Source organism: Pseudoliparis swirei, chromosome 8, assembly GCF_029220125.1.
Source record: "Pseudoliparis swirei isolate HS2019 ecotype Mariana Trench chromosome 8, NWPU_hadal_v1, whole genome shotgun sequence".
NCBI lineage: Eukaryota > Metazoa > Chordata > Actinopteri > Perciformes > Liparidae > Pseudoliparis > Pseudoliparis swirei.
The window spans coordinates 12,240,474-12,259,090 of NC_079395.1; the positions used below are offsets into that span (position 1 = coordinate 12,240,474).

At 43.1% G+C, this 18,617-nt stretch overlaps 1 protein-coding gene across 3 annotated transcripts in view; it reads left to right on the top strand.

The window, feature by feature from the left end:
* Positions 1–18,617, top strand: part of LOC130198177 (SPRY domain-containing SOCS box protein 4-like) — a 60,760-nt gene that overhangs the window by 12,880 nt on the left and 29,263 nt on the right. Inside the window, exon 1 of one of the 3 annotated variants that reach the window (XM_056421307.1) lies at positions 11,392–11,736. The exons of 1 other annotated variant lie outside the window; for it this stretch is intronic. The gene's annotated coding sequence lies outside the window, so the exon portion shown is untranslated. Of the gene's footprint in view, positions 1–11,391; positions 11,737–18,617 lie in introns of those variants that run through there. One more of the 3 variants, XM_056421304.1, reaches the window with a different exon arrangement.

Consider the following 18,617-nt stretch of genomic DNA (forward strand, 5'->3'; position numbering starts at 1 on the left):
ACACTGGCACTTTAACCGGCCTCTTCTTCCTGTTAGTCATTCCCTCTTTGTGAACAACTTCAACTATGCCAAACTACTCTGGAGAGTGTGTTTCAGGGGTGAGAGACATACAATAATTCATAAAAATCAGATGAACATTTATCCTGCCCTTTAGTCTTACATATGGGCAGCACGGTGGCTCAGTTAGCACTGTCGCCTCACAGCAAGAAGGCCCTGGGTTCGAATCCCGGTCGTCCCGGTCGTTCCAGGTCCTTTCTGTGTGGAGTTTGTATGTTCGCCTCGTGCCTGGTGGGTTTACTCCGGCTACTCCGGTTTCCCCCACCATCATAAAGACATGCAGCGCATCGTATGGATAAGTTGGTGGTGGTCAGAGGGGCCGGAGGCGCTGATTGACTGCCGCGCTTCCGTCAGTCTGCCCCAGGGCAGCTGTGGCTACTGATGTAGCTTACCACCACCGGGATGACTGTGTGTGTGTGTGTGTATGACTACTGGACTCTGGACTCTGTAAGTGACTTCGGGTATTTAGAGAAGCGCTATATAAAACTGAAGGTTATTATTATAATATTACAGTTCAAACTATGGGAAAGGGGCTGACGGAGCTGCACGTCTGTCAGCCCCTTTCACGACCCAGTGTTAACAACTTGAGGGAGGGTGCTACGCTCCTGCGATGACGCCGTCGGTCAGCTGTAGCCCACAGATGAGACTCGCATGCACTAAAAGCATGCGCAGCCGGCATGGCTATGTCAACAAATCACAGAAAACCTCTGATAACAAAACACAGAAACAGCGACTTCATCCTTTGCTGAGGTAGACATGAGACAGGATGTTTGCTGCTATTTTAATGCTCATAATGTTACATAACACTGAATCAAATTGTGTAATGTTCTGACGGCTTAATTTCAAATTCACAGAAAAGAAAGGAAAGGCCTGTGCTGTGATTACACTCACGACACCGGTGTGGGAAAATGAGCCGACGAGAGACGTGACTGAGCGTGACTTAGCTCCCCCTCCCAGCACATGTTGATATTTTGATCATGTTCTAGAGGCATTTTTTTTATTTCCAGGGAAGAGGCACTTCAGCCAAAACTCTGGGGTTTAGTTTAGTTTAGTTTCTCACATGGAGTAAGACCAAGCCCTACTAGACTCTCCTCTGTACAGGTCTGTTGCGCTGTCTTGTTCAGCTTCGACACATTGAACTTAGCATAGTGTCCTGTCGTTCTCTAAAATGTTTTTACCATAAAATAAATCCTAATTTCAATAAGGCCCATTAATGATTTCATACATTAAGGATACTACTCTAGTATCCTGAAAGAGACATGTATGATGTCACTGATGATTTGTGCATTAATAGCTTAATATCTGCGCACTGGTTTGAATGCAAATGCAGAATCAGGACCGTCCCAGAGTGAGACAGACTGACAGACAATGAGAGACACCTGCGGAGAGCTGCTAATCCAAAAGTAAAGAAGATTACTGTCGCAGCCTGGTGCTCTCTCACTCCGTCTGCCTGGAGGGATCGAGCTGCTATAAGCTGCTTCGTTTCTGTGGGCTCAGAAACTGCTGTCTGTGCTGCAGTGTTGACCAAGACGCTGCTCGATACCACTCAGCTCCACTCTCGACTCCACTTTAACACGCCTGCCATCTTCTACGTGTCACTTTACCTGCTCTGCAGAGCCCTCCTGTCTTGATATATGATATGGGTTTTATTGTCATTGCATAGAGTACAGGTACAGAAGCAACGAAATTGAAAAGAAAGGGGATGGAAGATTACAGCATAACATGAGGGAAGAGAGGCGAGAAAAAAACAACCCCCCGACTATGCCCCTAGGGGTACAGTGTGGGAGCAGGAAAAAAACACCTTAGCACATAAGCACATACATCTTAAACATAAATTGCAACGAGTAGGAAGGGGGGAGGGGAGGTAAGCCAAAGACTGGGTGATCTAAGCCCAGCCATTGGGGGCAGGAGGTGACCAGCACCGACAAGCAGCCAGCCCGGTCCTTCAGCCATTACAGCGCGATCACAGGCCCGTCCTGTCACACTGGGGGGACGAAGCAGACGAAGGCGTGGGATGGGGGAGGGGGGTAGTGAATGCATTTCAGTGTATGTTAAGTTCGTGTGAGCGTGGCCTGTTATGTCGTCCTCCCCCAGGCCACAACAGACAAAGTTCTCAGTCCGCAAGATGGTCGTTGCCATGGAGATAGCCTTGAAGGGTCCTGGGGAGAAAACAACCACAGGTGTCTGTGGATAGGGGGAAGGTGTGTGTGTGTCTTAGGTGTGTGTGTGTGTTTGTACTAACACAACTATTGGCAAAGAAACCTTGATTTATGAAACAAATTGTGTTTACAGTATGCAACTTAAGTAAATAACCTGCTCAACATCTTCTTGTCATTTACAAGTTCAATTCCGAAAAAACTAATTCCGTTTCCTCCGTCTCTCATTTTGTCTTTACTTTTAGCATTTACGTTTTTCATCTTTACACACCATATATACAGCACATGCATGCAGTGGACAGACTGCCAGCAATTTAGACAAACATATCAGAAGAGATCATCAAGTCATTATACAGTCACCCTAAAGACTCAATTAACTCACTAGAGACCAACGTATCCACCTGAATGGGATCTAACAGGTGATCCGTTGCCATGACAACATACTTTTTGCCGGTGTTTAATAAGTTGAGCAGAGTGAGTTGGAAAAGAAAGTAAAGAAAGCAGAACTACATTTGGTGATATTACTGATATATATATATATATATATATGTACCCGGCGTCAATTCTAGGAGGATTTATGGAAAATGTAATCGCTATTGCTGTTGTTGTTGTTATCACTCCTTAATTGGCACAGCTAACATTGCTTGACAATGGCTTGGCATTAGAGTAATCACAACCATATTTATATTTCAAATGATGTTTACAGTTTGTAATTTATCTCTTGATTTGTTTTATTAAATGTGTGATCACTTCCCTTGACAATAAACATTTATTTGAGTAGCATATGGTCTTGAACAGTATTTTTCTGTTCACATAAGTACAAATGATGTCTCGTTGGGACTTGTTTACATCTCTATTTTGCTGAGTTACACAAAAACACTCTGAAGTATTGACACTGTAAGTGAGACAGATGAAAATATCTCTCGTCAGGCCTCTCTGTGGACATCGGTGGCACGTTGGTCAGACCGTACGACAGCACAACAGAGTGCCTGTTGACCCGCCTGACGAGGCTCGTATCACATTTTGTAAATGGTTTTCTTTACACAGCAGGACATGTGGTCAATGGAAAATCCCATTCTCTGGGGTTGATGGGAACTTTAAAACGCTGCTGTAACAGCCATGTTGTGACCTAACGTTACAGTTTGTGAACGCACAACTGCACCACAAAGATGAAGAGACCGGAAGAAGAAAGCTAAACGTGTGCAAGTGGGGGAGTTTAGATTTGTCGCTATGTCTCTAAGTGTGCTCAGTGTCGTCCTGATAACTTACTATCTGTGTTTATTTATTAAGTCATATTATGAAGTCTTCATATTTGACTGACCTTTCACTTTTGACACATACAGGATGAAGACGTCTCCATGTCGACTGAACACGCATGATTTTTTGCAAAGAACAATTGCGGAACATATTAGCAATAATGGATCAAGGAATTAGGATCAAATTGGTCGAGTTCATTTTACACTTAACTCATTAATGTGTGTGTGGAACAATTTTTTAGTTTGGCTCTAAATTGCCCGTAGGTGTGAGTGTGACTGGTTATCGGTCTCTAAATGTGCCTCTACTGTGATAAACTGGTGACCTGTCCAGGGTACCCACTGTCGGCTGGATTCGTCTCCAGCGACCTCTCGACCCTGAATAGGATTAGTGTTCGGATAATGGAACGGAGACGCAGACGCAAAGACTGCCAGGTGTGTCCGCGCTCAACCGGTGTGAGGAGGCAATGCTGGACGTGTGTCGTGGTTTGTAAGATCACATTTGAGAGTTTTTAGACCATGAAGTGAAATCTAAGATAACTTTGATGTCTAAAATTCTAATTTAGTCTAAAAGGTTATAAGACTGCACTTTGCTAGAAGCATCTTGATGATATGGACACATTGTTTATTCCATCCCAGTGGTAAACTGCTGTTTATTGCCATATAATGTTCTTATTGTTGTGGCCTGTGCACAAGCTGCACGTTCAATGCAGATTGTTGTGGATACTTAGGACTTCTTGCACATGGCCAGTAAAAGAGATGTACCAATACTACTTTAATACCACTGACACAGATACTGAGTCTGTTACTTTTTCAGGTGTATGTGATTAATTTATGTAGCTGAACACCACAAATCTTTTCATTATATAAAAAAAAATATATATATAAATGTATATTTATCCCAGTGGGGAAATTCTTCTCTTCATTTGAGCCATCCTTAGTTATTAAGGAGCAGTGAAGCATCTGGAGAGCAACCGGGGTTCAGTGTCTTGCTCAAGGATGCTTCAACATGCAACTATGTGGGAGAGCGGGGATCGAACCGGCTACCTTGTCGTTACGGGACGACCACTCATCCTCCCCACTAGCTGGCGAGTCTTGAAGCTATTGCGTTTTAGCACTAGAACCCAAATGCCAGTGTGAGCGCTGAAGTGTCGGCAGATGTGTGAGCGGCAGATGTGTGTGCGACTATGGGTGAGTGGGTAGCAGGTCCATCTTTCAATCAGGGGGTTGGAGGTTCAATCCCCGCCCTAGTCGATGTGTCCTTGAGCAAGACACTTAACCCTGAGTTGCTCCCTGTAGCTGCGTCTACAGTGAATGAATGTAACAGTACTGTAAGTCGCTTTGGATAAAAGCGTCAGCCAAATGACATGTAATGTAATGTAATGTAATTAGCTTAGATGTGTTGAGACTCTCTGCCCATGTGGTCCAGGCCCATTTTTAATTGAAGGATTTGGCCTTCAAAATACTTTAATTGGAAAGTAATATAGCGACGTAATGAGAGTCTGCAATCAGAGGTGGAGTTTGTGGGATTTTTTCGCTTTCTGTGCACACACACACACACACATACACACACGCACACACACACTTGTGATAGGTGGCTGTGTGTGTGTGTGTGTGTGTGTTTGTTTGTTTGTTAATGATTTAGGGTCTCTGTGGGACACAGAGGGGAGGACTTGGCACGTGGCAAACGAGGGGTCAACAGTGACAGACGCAAACCAGCAGATGTTGGAGAAAAGAGAGGAGGGGGAGGGAGAAGGGTAACGGGAGGAAAAGAGAGGAAGAGGATTGGCAGTGGAAAGAATTGTGAGGAGTGGAGAGATGGATGGATGAGCAGAGATAGAGGAGAAGTGGACGAGACAGAGGGGGGAGAGGGTTGACATGGAGGGCTGAAGGGAGGGACAGAGGGCAGAGAAGAGGAGGAGGAGGAGGGGAGGAAAGAGCATATGGGAGCTGTAAAAGAACGAAGGACGGACATACATTCAGAAATGTAATTAGAATGAGATTAAAGCTAGTTATCAATTCGTTTTCACCTTTTTAAATAAAAATGAATCAGCAACTTTTTCGACAATTGATTAATTAATCGATCGGTTTGAGTAATTCTTAAGAAAAAATTCCTAAATGTGAATATTTTCTGGTTTATTTTATCCTCTGTAAAAGTAAACAAAATATTTTGAGTTATAAACAAAACAATCATCTTGGAAAACACTGATTTTTTGACTTGACATTGTATAGACCAAACCTAATACAATTAATCCTATTTATATTCATAAGGAATAATATTAATAATAACCAACAGAGTAATCAACAATCAAACATAATGGTATAGGAATTGTTTAAATCGATACATCAGTGGTGCAAACCCTCAGCCAGTGTTGAAAAGAGATTAATAATTTTAATTATGCTGATCTAGTGTGAATGGAAACGCTGACATATAAACGTCACGAGACCGAAGGCTTCTTGTTGTTATGTGAAATATTCTGGAGAACTTTGACTTGCTGACACGCTCCCTTCTTCCGATTTTTAAATAGCAATCGACTCTTCAAAGTTTGTGAAATACAGTGTGGTGAAAACATTGTGTAACCGCTGCCTTAAGTGGCTTAAAAAAAGTGTCAACTGCAAACTATAACAAACAGTCTGGCAATGCGAGTGCAGACGGAAAACTATTCAGCTTCAAACGGGTTTCCGATGTCTCCTCTCTGCAGTGGTGAGGACAAGGACAGGGCCTTCTGTAGAGGGAGAGAGAGAGAGAGAGAGAGAGAGAGAGGGACAGACATGATGCCCAGTGACTGAAGTGAAATCGAGGAGCTTGAAAGAGAGAACTGCATGTGCGCTGTATAAAGTGAGAAATTGACTCACTTGGAGAGATTTCCTATAATGAAACAAGACATGGAAAGGTTGTGTTTTAATGGGCAGAGAGAGAGAGAGAGGCAGAGAGAGGGAATGAAACCAGCAGATCCCCGTCTGTCCCTCCTGCTGCCTCCATTTACCACCATTGATTGAGTTAATGCCTACCTGCTGTACTCGGATGGCCAGCATCTGTATCGATGTGTAAGGGGGAAAGGAATGGAGTGCCTGTGTGTTTCAGTCGGCCTCACACACTATGGCAGCTGCATGTTGGTGTTCTTGTCTTCTCATGAATGTCCTCACAGGCAATGAGGACACCCCTCTCAAATGAGGCTATGGCTCCTTTAAGGGGCTCTTATAAGGTGTGGACTCTGGTGTGACAATTATAATTAAAATTGCAATGTGATAAGGGTTGTATTAAGGTTAGTTCAAGGTTTAAATGGATTTAGGATTATGTATTAATTAAACATGAAGTTTCTGAAGATAAAACGTCTACATGCTACCATGTATTGATAGCATAGAGAAGGGTTTTCAATATACTCAGCGGATGAAAGCTCTGAGATTTTCTGATCTAAATGGAGAAATTAGGCTTTTTTAACAAGTGTTTTGAATACAGCCACCAAGGATAAACAAACAAAGAAACGATCTGTGACTGTAGCATACACTGGAAACTTTCCTGGAAATCTTCCCTGGGTGCTAAAGACAGCAAAGAAAGGACCATTCAAGGTTGCATCTGGCAGATTATTACCTCATGGTTGATTATGTTCGATTACGATCAGGATTTCGAAGTAAAAGAATCGTTGTTTAGTTTTTTTACTGAGAATTAGATGGGAAGATTAATACCATACACAAAGTATGAAATTACAACCAGGTGACAATCTTAGTTTAGCCTCGCAGAAATACTGGTAACTGGGGAAAGCTGCTTAACATCTTATCTTGTTTAATCCGTACAGAAAGCCAAGTGTAAAGAGGATACGCTGTGGTTTTAGGAAGGGTTATGTGAGGGACTTTTTCTTGCCACAAAAACATCCTTGAAAACACAAATTAGATTCATCTTGTTATTTAACTCAATAAAGTGAAAAAGAATATTTCACAAAACATCCAACTGACATGTTCGATGTGAGTAAATATGTAGGATCCTCACAGGTACAGGAATATAAATGTTTGGGTCCAAATGTGAAAACAACAGCTGATCGTTCGATCAATATCCGCCCCCGTCAGTCCTTTGTCATGCTCCTGCAACTGCTTCTCTTCTTTTTTTCCTTTTTTTTTTTTTTACTGATCTAGCATTTCTCTCCCTCTGGCTGTCCTCACCCTTCACCCCGAGGCTGCACGTTTCAGACCCCTGATCCTGCCGCTGCCTTTGTGTTCGGCCCTCCTCTTCCTCCTCCTCCCCCTCTCCCTTTGCATCTATCAATCGCTCCCTTTCTGTCGATCCTTCTCCCCTGGGCCATGTGGACAGTTGGATGGCTTTGTGTTTGACACATGTGTTGGCAGGAGGCAGCACGCAGACACACACACACACACACACACACACACACACACATACACACACACACAAACAAATGCACATGGACACACACTTCCAGTTTCTATTGTCAGTAAGCTGCTCAGCTGTGAGCCCCCTAGCCCAAATTCTGTATGTGTGGGGTGTGAACAAGACCCCCATTGTCCTGCAGATTAACACACACACACACACACACACACACTCTCTCTCCTCAGACCCCCATGGGGTCCCTTAAGTGTGAATGTGCCTTTAGGCAGAAAATCAGGGGTCACTTTATGACAGGTCCAGCAGAGAAGGTGGGGGATGTACTGCAGGCTCAATCCGATGATTGAAGCTTTAATTTCAAACTGCATCTTTTGTTTCTTATTCTCAATGAGAGAAGTAAGTCCCAATCCCTTTTGTGAGACAGTTCATGCCTTATCATGTCTTAAAAAGGTACAGGAATTGTTTGACTGGAGTATACTGATAATTCATACAGTATTTACAGAGACACACTCAAATGGTGCAGAACACATGAAATATCTGTAAACTAGATATTTGTATGCATTTTTGCTAATAGTTGCTTGTCTTCTTTAATTTCTTACTTCATTATTTTGTTTAAAGAATCAAATAAATTGAGGACTGAATCCTTATAATCCTCATGCTACTTTATCAGGGTATATGCCCTTAAAGTAACTTTACATACGGTATGTTATTAATGTGATGCTAAACAACAGATTACATTTAGGTGATCACTGCCTCCCAAAACTAAAACCCAGAAAAGCATCCAATCCAGCAGAATTAGTGCTGAGTTTGTGGTTGTATTTTACATGCAAATTAAACTGTAAAAAGGCAGCAGTGAACTAATAAGCCTTCATATACTCTGAAATTCAGCCTATAGACACACTGTCTTTAAAGCTTTACCATCAGCGCGGCAAGTCGTGTCTCTTTGTGATATTAGACTTCCACAATCTTCTTCTAGCCCTGAGAAGGAACAACGATTAATTGCCTTTTTCATGTTGTTGTTGTAATTGATAGATTTTTGAAGTCAACAGGATTACGAACAAGAAGTGAGGGGATTAAAGCAATTAGGCGAGTATATAAACAATCAATACATTTAACTCACTTCATGTGCACACTGCTGCCTTTAAAATACAAAATAATGTCTAACTTCATAAGCACATCTCAATTTGTGTGAAATATTTCCTCAAGCCATGAAACCTGAATTTGATCTCACAGCAGCTGGACATTAGTGGAAACTTCAAAGTCCCCTCCGCCCTACCTGTGTGTGCTATGTTAAGCCTACAGGGACTGCTTACGTTCAAAACCATTGACCTACATCGGCTGGTGTCTCGAATAATATGAATTCCATGTGCATGCGGGGCAGAGGTCATGTCTCTAACCTATACGTCTGCTTCAGGTGATTCATGTCAGCCAGTGTGTGTTTACAGATCTGCACATTTCTTCTTTTACAACTCTAAATGATGCCAATTGACTGCCTTTGCCGTGGACACACTGTGTGTGTGTGTGTGTGTGTGTGATCCTATTTGTCTGTGTGTGTGTTGAATTGTTTGAGTTCTTTACATAAATGCAAACTGTACGAATTAGCTTTCTTCAAAGCAAAAGTTTGCATTGCGTGAAATAATGCAGGAGCCTCTATGTAGGACTTCATGGATTAATTGTTTCTCACCGGTACCTGCAGCCACCCGACCGCACCGACCCCACCGTTGCAGCCCCGTGAGCTGATTGGCTTGTTAAGGCTACAGCCAGCATCTGGTTAGTTTAGCTCAGCATAAAGACTAGACGCAGCTAGCTAGACCCTGTCCACCTACCAGTTCCTCCAAAGCTCTACAATTAACACAATATATAGTGTTTGTTTAAAAAAGTATAAAACTGGTGGGAAGCTTAGCTAATCTGTCTGTAGCTTCATATTAAACTGACATATATGGGTGTGGTTTCCATCTCTAATTCTGATTGAACTGTAAAGCAAATAAGTATATTTGCCAAAAATGTCAAACTATTCCTTTTGAATGTGTGAAATGCCTGTGTGTGTCTGTGTGTGTCTGTGTGTGTTAGTTTGTACCAATGCGTCCTCTTATTGTTAATTGTCGATGTCTGGGAACAAAAGTCAGACAAAACCATGATTTACCGTTCCACGAGTCTCTCATCCGGTCTGTTGCATTTGAATGCCTCTGCAGACATGTGATGTAATAGTATAGTGATGATATAGTGGTGCTGTGGGGAGTTGGGTTCCCCGGTGGTCGCTGCAACCCTGGGAAAAGGAAGTCCATACAGGAAGTGAGCTGGCTGGGCCTCAGTCTTGCATGACTGAACACTGTAGTCTGCTTCGCCGCTGCTGTGTGTAGAAAGTAAGTGTGCAAATGCTTGTGCACACACACGCGTGAATTCGTGCTAAGGCAGGTTGGTGTGATTTGTTTTTAAATGCTACATGGAGGTGATGTGTGTGTGTGTGTGTGTGTGTGTGTGTGTGTGTGATATATGTGACGTTTTTTCTTTTTCTTTTTTGGGAACGTTTGCATGTTCTTTCCAAAACTGTCTTCACTTTCTCGAATTTGTGAATGACTGATGTGGGGAAAAGGCTCCAACAGCTTCGGGCTGATACATGAACAATTTGTGCAGTAATGTGCAGATGTGACGACAGAAAGGAACCGAGAGCAACAGAGCAGAACAGAAGTGAGCAGGCTGTGGATCTAATGTGTTGATTGCAGAAATGTTAAGTAGGAAAGCCAAACAACAACCACAATCTCACCTTGTGAATAGAGCCATTTGTGGGATAGATAACTTGTTCCTCAGATAGTTGCTACATTTTAGTGCAAATACTTGTAATTTGTGACTTCTAATTGTGTAATTCTTTAGTGATATTTGTCATTTTACTTTTAAACATATACTTGTGGTAAACTGTGACATTTTCACCTTGATGCCTCAGATGTGAACACGCTCCACTCATGCAATGCATGTGGCACATGTCGGCGTGTGCATGTGTGTTTATGTGAGCATGTGTGCCTCTAACAGGGGGAGGGGGGGGGGGGTTGGTTTGATTGGCAGTGAGCTCTTTGTAAGAAGGGGGAGTTAGGAGGGGGGAGGGGAGGTGGACTGGGTGTTTCTCTCAGCTGCCTGCGGGTCTGGTTGCTGTTGGTATCTTTGCTTGATGAGATCAGAGGGGATCGACTTTCATCCCTTCATCTCTCTCTCTGTCTCTCTCTGTCTCTCTCTCTCAATTGAATCCCATTCAATGTGGCTTCATTGGCATGAAAGTAGTTTTTTAAACAATGTTGCAAAAGCATTAAAATACAAGAGTATACAATGATGTATAATGCGTTCTCACTCACTCCCTTGCTCTCTCGGAAAGACTGAAGTGGAACTGAACGTAGTGCGCTCAGAGCCGTCGCTGCCTTGGAAACATTCTTTAGAGTTGGAGCGCAACTGTGTCAGGGAGGTGAGGAAGAAGTGATATAGCCTTGGGACAGATAAGCTCCGGGGAAGTGAAAGAGGGAGGGAACCAGAGAGGGAGCACGGAGGGAGAGGGGGGTAGCTCTCTCATTCTCCTGTCGTCAGACTTGCCGGCTGCTGGTCTCCTCGTCTCCTGTCCTCTCGGGTTCTCTCCTCGCCGGCTGCTGGTCTCCTCGTCTCCTGTCCTCTCGGGTTCTCTCCTCGCCGGTGGCTGGTCTCCTCGTCTCCTGTCCTCTCGGGTTCTCTCCTCGCCGGTGGTTGGTCTCCTCGTCTCCTGTCCTCTCGGGTTCTCTCCTTGCCGGTAGCTGGTCTCCTCGTCTCCTGTCCTCTTGGGTTCTCTCCTCGCCGGTGGCTGGCTGGAGGAGTTTGGCTGTTGTTTGGATGGATTTGAACATGAACTGAACAGCCACACGCAGCGAGACATGAGGAGAGTCACCGTAGGAGGCTCGATCTGCGTGTCGTCTACAAGGTGTAGTGTGTCATCGCTGAAAAATGTCTTACTGAAGGCGAGCGCTGCTATTTCAGGAGAGCACGTGTATTTGTGGAACAAATATAATAGCAGCTACAGCTATTTATATGCATGTCTCAGCTTTATTAAGTTTTCGATATTTGACTTTAGACAAGATCAGGTGTTTTCTTGACAATATAAAATGTACTCAACATTGTCCTTTTCTCTGGATGCAACCATGCACTCTGCCTCTCCTCCTTTCTCCCTCCTCCCTCCATCTCTCTTTCCCCACTCTTGCTCATCTCCCATTGCCTTTAATTCTCTTCATGGTCTTGAGGCCCCAGCTGGCCAACTGAAGTGTGTGTGTGCGTGTGTGATGTGTGTGGCCGGCCAACGAGGGTGTGTGTGTGTGTGTGTGTGTGTGTATGTGTGTGTCTGTGTGGTAGTTTGGGCAGGATACAGAGTGGAGAGGTCTGGGATAAGCTACCTTTAGTCTTATACAATAATAGGATAGATCCTGCTTTCTATTTTCAAACACACTGTTTGTCTTTACGTTACAAACACCTCTAATCTGCCGCCTTGCTCCACACTGTCTGCAGTAGCTTTTCTCACAGTGTTTGTGTTTGGTCTATGGATGGGGTGGGAGGGTGTATTTGTGTGGTCCATCCTGGGATACAGAGATAGCAGCCCTCCTTTCTGACTTTATCCTTTTGTTTTGTCAGCTGCTGACCTCAGTCTCTCTCTCTCTCTTTCTCCCTCCCCATCTCTTTCATTGTTGTGTTCTCTTTATTTCTGTCAAATCCATATAGCCTTCCTCCACCACAGCCGTGGCCTGCTTTTTTATAGTTAGTGCCTCTATTTAAATAACCACTTTTTTTTTAGGCACTGTTTTTAATTTTCTTCCTTTCTTTCTCTCCGTTGTCTGTCTTTCTCTGGTTGCATTGTGAGAACAGTGGGGCGGTGTATAAGTGTCAAGCTGTTAATGGGTGTGCATGCTCATGTGTGTGGATGTACTCTTCCATGTCAAATGTCTTGGCACCGAATCCAATGTTCCACTTTGCAAAGCACACTTTTGGAGAACACTGGTGAGACAGACAAGAGGACCAATCATAAAACATGAGCATGTGAGCTAAGGCTGCATTTTGTTCCCACTGTCTTTTCTCGTTGATCTTATCATTGAATTGCTTAGTCAATATGATGTCAGTAAGTATTGAAAAATGTCCTACCTGACACCTTTAAATTGCTTGTTTTGTTTAAGCACTGGTTCAAAACCCAAATGTATCCAGTTTTAAATGATATAAAAGGGTGAAAAGCCAAAAATCCTCATATTTTAGAGCTGAAAATCACAACAAAATAATTTTATTTTGCCATTGTAGCAAGGATGACTCGAGATTTAAATGTTCGGGTCACAGTGTGAACCAAATATAGTTTTTTCTGATACTTTGTGTTGGTGCTTATTAGCAATCACTAGCATTCTAACACCGTGAGCTAAAATGGTAAATATGGTCATCTTTCATACTAAACATGTCAACGTTGGCATTTCACTCAAAGCATCGGCGTGCCTAAGTACCCTGGCGACTCGCAGCGCTGCTAGCTTGACTGCAGTTGCCTTGTAGTCTTGTTGCTTGATAAATAACGTAACAATTAATTGATCATTAGAGTTACTAACGTTCTGCCAATTGACTAATTAATAAAGAAACAGTTTGAACTCTATAACATACTGTTTGGTAGAGTTGATCAAAAACGAATAGCTCTCGAGTCTCCCACTCTCCAGAGTTTAAAACCATCCAGTGAAACCAATAAAACCATTTGCCCAAATGTTGTCGACGTCATTCCGTCATGATGACAGCGTAAAAAAATAATAATGTATGTGTTGCGTAAGACTCAAGTGGGTGTGGGAAGTTTCATCACGCTCGGTGCATACAGGACAGATGCTCCATGAGTGAGACAGCAGCAGTGCGTCATATTCCGGTGGCTTTGATTCAGTTTCGTTTCTGCTGGGGTTGTGAATCTGCCACCTGAATCTATTGCTACCCCAGAGAGAGCTTTATGGATAGCACCGCCAAGGCCTTGTGTGTGTGTGTGTGTGTGTGTGCGTGTGTGTGAAAGAAAGATGAATAGGTTTTGCGTAGGTATCTGTCGAGGGGTGCTCAATCACTGCAGCACTAATGGTCTTCCCTTAGGGCACCATGGATTTTAGGTGTCACAGCAGGCATGATATGAATAAGAACTTAGGAGCAGACATCGTGTGTATCTGTGTGTGTGTGTGTGTATCTGTCCGTGTGCGTGTGTGTTTCAATCGATCTAAATGTGCTGCGTTTAATTGTTTTTGCAACTATTTTCTTTCAATTCCGAAATCACCAACAAAGCAAGTTCAGTATTTAAGAGAACGATCGAGGACGTTTTAGCAATGGGAATTTTTCATGTCAAGAAAAGGGCAGATTAATGTGAGAGAGGGAACATGATTTATTAGGGAGACGGTGATGGAGTGACTTACAAAAGAGTTCAGACTGTGATGGAAGAAAAAAAAGAAACTCGGCTCCGTGTTTTCAAGTCAATTTCATCTTTGTTTTAGTTTGTTTGTGCCTGTAAGGGAGCGTGTTTATCTGTATGCAGCTGTTTGTAAATTTGTTTGTGTGCAGTGTTTGGCCGTCCGTGCTTTTCCCGCACGCTGAGCTGGTATTGATTGCCACATGGTAGACGCCGGGGGATTTTAGTGGAAGGCCTGAGATGATTTGTACCAATTGATAGGGTGTCAGCTCTCCTGTAGCCTCCATGGATTTACTGATACAGTAAGACAGGCAGCGAGACAGAGACAGAGACAAATGGAGAGGTGAATAGGGAAGAAAGTAGAAAAGAAATGGGACTAAGGGTAGGAAGTTGGTGAAAACAGAGATGAGTGAGAAAAGTTAAAACGCCAAACCTATCAAGAGAGACGGTGATAAAAAGAGTACTGATGTCTTCTACAACAGCCTAATAAGTCCAGAGATGTCTATAGGAGCACACCACTTCTCCTCATCAGCTGCGAGATGAGTTGAAAGTCCCAGTCTGGAGTCTCTCTTTGTATTTTGACATCCTGTTAGGAGCCAGCCGAAACAGTTTATGTCTAGCCGCGGCATCTTCAGCTACCCAGGGACTCCCTCATAAGGAATGAATGCCAGCAGTGAAGAGAGGATGGTAGCTTGTTTATGGGTACAGCTGTTGCCATGAAGAGATTTGTATATATGTGTGTGTCTGTTTTTCTGTGTGTTTATAAGCTGTTTTTAGCATGAACAGGGAAGGTTAAAAGATAGGATTGGTTCAAAATCTGTTAACAGTGGTAAAAGGGGATATGGTCTGGGATCAGGCTGTGAAAAAAAGTTATTGACTAAAAAAGGCACAAGAACTTCAGGGTGAGAAAATCCTCCATATATCTGTTTTAATGATACACAGAACATGAGTTTGGCCTTTAAAATATGTCCTTGTGCTGCTCTCCACGATTACCGTACCAACATATCAGTGAGCAAGCATTGTTTTTATCAACACCCTCCCTAATATAATTCTGCACTTAAATCAGAACTCACTACAACCAGAATTAGAGTTCACCGACCCATGAAAGGCAGGTTAAAGAGTACATTTCGCACACAGCTGTTTTAATGCAGGTTCATAGTTGTTCCCCCTCAAAAGATGACAGACACCTTAATATTTCAGGAGGTGGCTGCTGAATGTCTCATGTGATATGAGACAGACACGTGTAATGTTTTAGTCGCAGTTCATTTAATGTTTCATTGCAAGGACTTTCTTGAATGTCCCTGCAGTCTTAGCTGTCTTTTGGGCAAGTTATGGGAACATTTCTTAAAGGAAAGAATAGATTAACATTTTAAAAAATATGTCTATTTGCCATTCTTTCTGAGTGTAAGATGGAAACTATGAGGGATCAATCCTCTCACCAAACCCTCAGCAAGCGAGTGAATACACTCCCGAAATGTCGAACTATTCCTTTGGGATGTCTATGAAATATTCACAAACATTAGACTTGGTAAAAACCTCATTGTTTCCATATGGCGTATTAGTGGTGCAAGACAACAGCTGTTTCTGCTGCTGTGCCCATCTGCAGGAACCTGCAGGGATGATAACTTGTGGACCAGCTGATCTAGGAGAAAAGGACAAACACACATACACACACACACACACACACACACACACACACGCATGCACACACACGCACACGCTGCCTCTCCGGCCAGACATTCATGCATGAACACAGAAACAGGCTGCAAGGCTGAATGACTGTCAGGCTCCTCGTTCTGATCCTGTGAGGCCTGCGTGTCGGTGGCTGAACCTTTTAGGCACCAACAAAGAAGATCACATGTACAGTAAATACCACTGGACGCAATATTACTTGGAGAACTTAGTTTTTGTTCGTCCGTAGTCATGTCTGGTGCGTTCTCCAAGAGTGGTGCAGTGTGGCTGAGAGGTTCCTCTGCAGTTTATGATCTCAGTGTGTGAGTTTGTGTGTGTGTGTGTGTGTCTAACTTCAAAGCCTGTCTGCCCAGTCAGAGCTTGTTGGACAGTAAATTAAATACAGTCTGAGCCCCCCCCCCCCCACATACACACATTTTTTAGTGACTGCAGCTTGTTAGCAGTGCAGCAGGGTAGCCAGATGAAGCTAGCCCACACACCAGGTGCACACTGCTGCCTATCTGCACTCTCCTTTCTTTTATACTTCTTGAAGGCTTTTTGAATGCTTCTTCCTTTAATGTAACTTGTCAGCTCCATTTTTTCTCACCTTCACAATTTCTTTTTGCTGAACTTACTTTTTTATCCTCTCCCATTTTCTGTTCTCTCCTCGTCCTATCTGTCTCCTATTCTTTCAGATTGCTGCTGATATCTGCCGTAATATCATTATATAGATCAAACAATTAGTTGATTGATCAATTAATTGATAGACAGCATATTAATCTGCAACATTAATTGGTTGTCGTTTCTCAAGAAACAAGCTGAGCATTTTCTAGTTACCGCTTCTAACATTTTGTGAATTCCTACTTTCCTTCATATCCAGTGATCGTAATGTTGACAACTGTGGATCTTAGACAATTGATGGACAGAGCTTGAGATTCTAAGGCGTCACTTTTTGTAAATTGGAATTTTCTATTATTTTCTGAAATGTTCCGGTCCAGATGATAAATTAGTTCATAAATAAATAATAATGAACATATTTGAGACGAAAGATGAGGATAATACTATTTAGTTGCACTCTCCAATCATAGCACCACCCGCTTTGTGTATGTGTGGCACCACGTACAGATGAAGGGAAGGGACGAGTGTGGTCGGTCCTAAATGAGTTGGCTGAAGAAGGAGAGAAGATGGAGGGAAAGTAAACAACAGATGGCTGAAGCATGTTGCCACTATTTGCAGACGCCGTGCCAGTCTACCACCAGCCTCTAGAGGGGATACTACGCAATGGTGACTGTGACGACACAGTGTCGGGGGTCAAGTGCCACCGTGATGACAGCCCAAAATGCCAGATCATCATCCACATGCTGTGCCAGACTGGACCAGCTGACACACACACACACACACACACACACACACACACACAAACACAGTTTGTACAGTGTTAAATAGTGTTTTCGTTGGCTGAAGTTTGGTAGATAACTCTGGAATCTTCCATGCGGTGTCCACCCGTCACCCACCTGCCAGCCGTGACACACACTGTGACAGCTGTGTGTGTCCGTGTGTCCGTGTGTCCGAGCACTGAACCCTCTCATGCTGAGTGGACTGAGTGGTGGCACACATTGACTGCCAGCTGCCATGACCTCATTCACAGCAAGAGAGACAGAAAGAGAGAGACAGAGAATTGGAAAATGTGAGTGGCCAAGTGTGTGTATGTGTGTGTGTGTGTGTGGATGTGTGTGTGTGTAAAGTAAAGGGCATAGAAATTTCACACAGAATTACACCATGATCTCACTCTGGTACGGTGGACAACTGCTTTGGTGGGAGTATTAATGCTGGGGTCATCAGTCTTTGGTTATATAAGAGCAACTGAAACTGGGCACTTCGCAGATGATGGAAATCAGGCTCCGGATGCGCGTGAATAAAGTTTAACAATATTTAATGGCAAGAAGTGTAAACAAATAATCAAGGCTCACGATCGCGGTTTTCGTGGTGATGCGGGCTCCCCAGGAACAAGCTCGAAACACCCGGGTCAAGATGAAAGAGAGCGATATTTCCCCAGTACAGAGTCTTGGTCGCAAAATCAGCCAATCACTTTCTCTTCAAAGTTAGTTCAGCCTCTAACACCTTCCTGTTGGATAAAAGTCCGCTATCAAAATGGAGGGGTCAAAGGTCATGAACCATGGGTCAAAACGTCACTTCCGGTCAAGTTGCTAAACAAGTATTTTCACAATAAAAGTCCCGTCTGTTATTGTCTGCATTAAAGTCACTTCACGGGTTTCAACCGGCTTCGAAAATCTGAAATACTAACTAACATTCATTCCATGCACATAAATAACATTACTTCTTGCCATTGACATATACATAGAGTAAACAGTACCGCTATGCTTCATAACACATTAACAACAATATCAATATTCTCCCTAATATTTCCTATTATAATATCTTTCTATATGTATTAATTTAAAGCTCAAGACTACAGAATCAAAATAAACTATTACAACCTAACAGTTAAAAATAAAAACACCAATTGTGCGGTAGTCTTGGGCAAGACACTTAACCCCAAATTGCTCCCGTAGCTGTGGCTACGGTGTGTGAATATATGAACGTTAAATAGTTCTGATGGGAAGGTGGCTCCTTGCATGGTAGCCCCTCCCATAAGTCTATGAATGAGTGAATGATGTCATGTCTTGAAAGTGCTTTGAGTGGTCGGAAGACTAGAAAAGCGCGATAGTGGTACAGTCCAT